Below are 3,296 nucleotides of genomic sequence, written 5' to 3'. Positions count from 1 at the left end.
TGGGAGGAAGGAGACAGAAGAGAATAGTTTAGCATTTCAGTTCACTAGTAATAATAATAATAATAATGCATTTTATTTATAACGCACTTTACATTCAAAGAATCTCAAAGTGCTACAAGGTTAAAAGCAAGGCATAAAATGGCAGACAATCAGTTCGTTATAGGCTACAAGTTTCAAGGTAAAATGTTAAACTAAGCAACACAGGGCAAGTACAAATAAAATAATAAAAATAAAACAATAAAAAGGCAAGTCCCAGTAAAATTAAGAAAACGCTTTGTTAAAAAGGTAGGTTTTTAGTCCCTTTTTAAAAAACGTCAGTGGACTGTGGTGCTCTCAAGTGGTCGGGGAGGGAGTTCCACAGATTTGGGGCCGTAGAGCTGAAGGCCCGGTCTCCCATGGTGCGGAGGTTGGTGTCTGGGATGAGGAGAAGGTTGGTATTGGAGGAGCGGAGGCTTCGAGTGATTGGTTTTGGTTGGAGAAGTTCTTTAAGGTAGGGGGGTGCATTTCCGTATATGCACTGGTGGGTGACTAGTGATGGAAGTGCAGGGGTTTTCAACTGGCTCATGATGACACCACATTCTGTACCACACAGCACTCACTGAAGTGGGCTATTCATTGAAAACATAATAGAAACAGACCTACTGTATAGGGCCCTATTTTCCTCTGTGCCTTACACCTTATCCCGAAACTTCTTTGCCTTTTGTGAAGTTTGAAGTATTTTAAAATGTTTTTCAAAATAGTGAAGATAGGCAATGGGAGTTTAGGGGTAAGGGACAGACGAAAATAGGGCCCTTATTTTATTGATAAATTCCAAGTATTATCAAAGTATTCTGCGGCACCCTAACTTAAGGCGCCACGGCACCCACTTTGAGATCTACTGCTGTATGCTTAAAAGTGTTTTTTTTAGTACACAAAAACGTTGACGTTTTCTCAGGGGTTTACACTAAGGTCTCAGAGGCACTTGTTCTACTTGCCCAAAGGTCATGACCACTTGCCCAAAAAGTAAATTGTCCATTATAAAAATATGGGCAAGATTTTAATTACCGCTCAATTAAACACTAATTTCGTTACTTTCTGGGGCTGTGTGATAAAAAATGTCATACCTCCAAATCCAAATACCTATATACTGTAGCTACGATTGAATAGGTCTGTGGTTTCAAACATTATTTTATATTTTTAGTAGCAACATTGAAAACAGCACATTAGGTAAACAGTGCTCTTATTTTACATTCCACAGATCAGAAGACGGCCCTCTGGCCACGTTCAGGTGTTTAGACAGATATCTCGTGTTGTGTTTGATATAGACGGTTGTGTCCCCTCTAGGGTTGCCACCCGTACCGTATAATACGGAATCGTTCCGTATTGGACAATTAAAAGATGCGTTCCGTATTGAACCAATACGGAACGCGGTTTGTTCCGTATTTAACCAAATGCCCCATAAAGGCCTGTCACACAAACCTCAACACAGCATTTAACAATAACGAATGAAATAAAACACAGGAAAAGACAGCAAAAGGAGAGAGAGGCTCGCAGTCGCTGCGCTCTGCGCTCTGCCTCGTCCTCTCCTCTCCTCTCTGCCCGGCCCCTGTCTGCATAATGCGCTGCATGTCGCTGTCAATCACCGTTACCTAGTTACAGTCAGTGATCACTGAACTTCCTCCTTCCACCAGGCAGATGCACACCGCACGCTTTAAAAGCAGAAAAGAATTAGTGCTCCATGGTTAATCGTTTTCAAACCGAAATCGCGATGTGAAATCCCGCGATTAGCGAATCGCAAAGGCCACGGTTTCTCTGCGAAGTAGTCTTCCCAAGCAACATGGAGAGGTTTTAATTTTTAAAATCCCTTCATAATTGACTAAAGCAATGATCAAATCAAACTGTGATGACTTTCTTTGCTTCCACGCATCTCCACAGCACACTGCTGAAAGACAAAGTGAATGTGATTTTTTGGCACAGTGGTCACTGTGCAGGAGCATGGGAACAGCATGGGAACTAGGGATGCTGCAGGTGTTACAGCACCCCTATGGGGAAGTTCTCATTTTTTATTTAAATAAGAAAAGAACAAATCAAACATAGCAAAAATACAATATAGGTTATATCATGTTGTGTGTTATAGTTATAACTATTCTATGCATTTCATGGGTTTGGGACTGCATTTCTTCGCCGGCCGGCGGCTGTGCCACGCGCACGGAACGCACAGAACGCACGCACCGCGTGCCCGGAAGAGGTGTTCCTTATTTCAATTTCTGAAAGGTGGCAACCCTAGTCCCCTCTCAAAGGAGCACTTGGCCGGTCGGGCAACCTGAAAGCAAACTTCACCTGCCCGAGAGTTTTTAGTCTCAAGGCCTGTTTCTTTTCTTTTTTTTCCCTTCTTTTTTACAGAGCACCACTGTTGCTACAAAATACTGATTATTCATTGACTAAATGTGCCTCATACTGTATTAGGGTTCAACTATTAGGGGCCCCATGATCACTAATAAGTCACAGCACAGACAAAACGCACTTGAAAGCATCTGTAGTATTATGTTTTCAGGATGGTGTATTGGATGGATGTGGCATGACGTGCATACCAAGCCCTTATAGAGGCCGTTTCATTTCTGCATGGTGGACTTTTCCTATGATACCCAATAAAGACAATATTGGCAGCAGCAGCAACAGGATATGAGACACACGCATGTGTGTGGGTGTCTGTGTGCTTTCCCCCCTCAATCAAGGCCTTTTTTATTGGTTTTACATTATACACAGAACATCCAAAACCCACCCAGCCACCCCTCAGACCCGTAAAAAAACAGTATATACAGTAATACCTAGGATATAAAAATAGTAATAATAATGGCAAAGGAAAAAACACACACCCTTACACATACAAAAGAAAATAAACTGCACTGTTACAGTTACAGTTTCTCCTTCTAAGCATGTTTTCTACAAATTAAAAGAAAGGTTGCCAGGCTGTATAACATTTTGAAAAAGGAGGGGACCAATTAAGTATAGACCCTTGGGAGACACCGGTCAAAGAAGTATAATAGGGTTTAACCCATTCAAACTGGGAATGCATCCGTGTCATTTCAGATTTGAAGCACTTTAACCATTATTTTATACTTACTTTGGCTATTCAGAAATAGCCAATAATAATAATGTGTGCTGTCGGACCAACAGCGTTTCGGGATAAAGAATGCCGGGTACAGCGGATTTCCCAAACATTCCTCTACTTCCCGGACTTCTCAAGTCTGACTGTGTTTTAGAAGATAAAACGCTATTTAATTTCTTTAACCACTAGTGGTGTTGTTTCCTGTGTC

This window comes from Nannobrachium achirus (genome assembly GCF_963921795.1).
Source record: "Nannobrachium achirus genome assembly, chromosome: 4".
Lineage (NCBI taxonomy): Eukaryota > Metazoa > Chordata > Actinopteri > Myctophiformes > Myctophidae > Nannobrachium > Nannobrachium achirus.
This window is presented reverse-complemented; position numbering follows the sequence as displayed.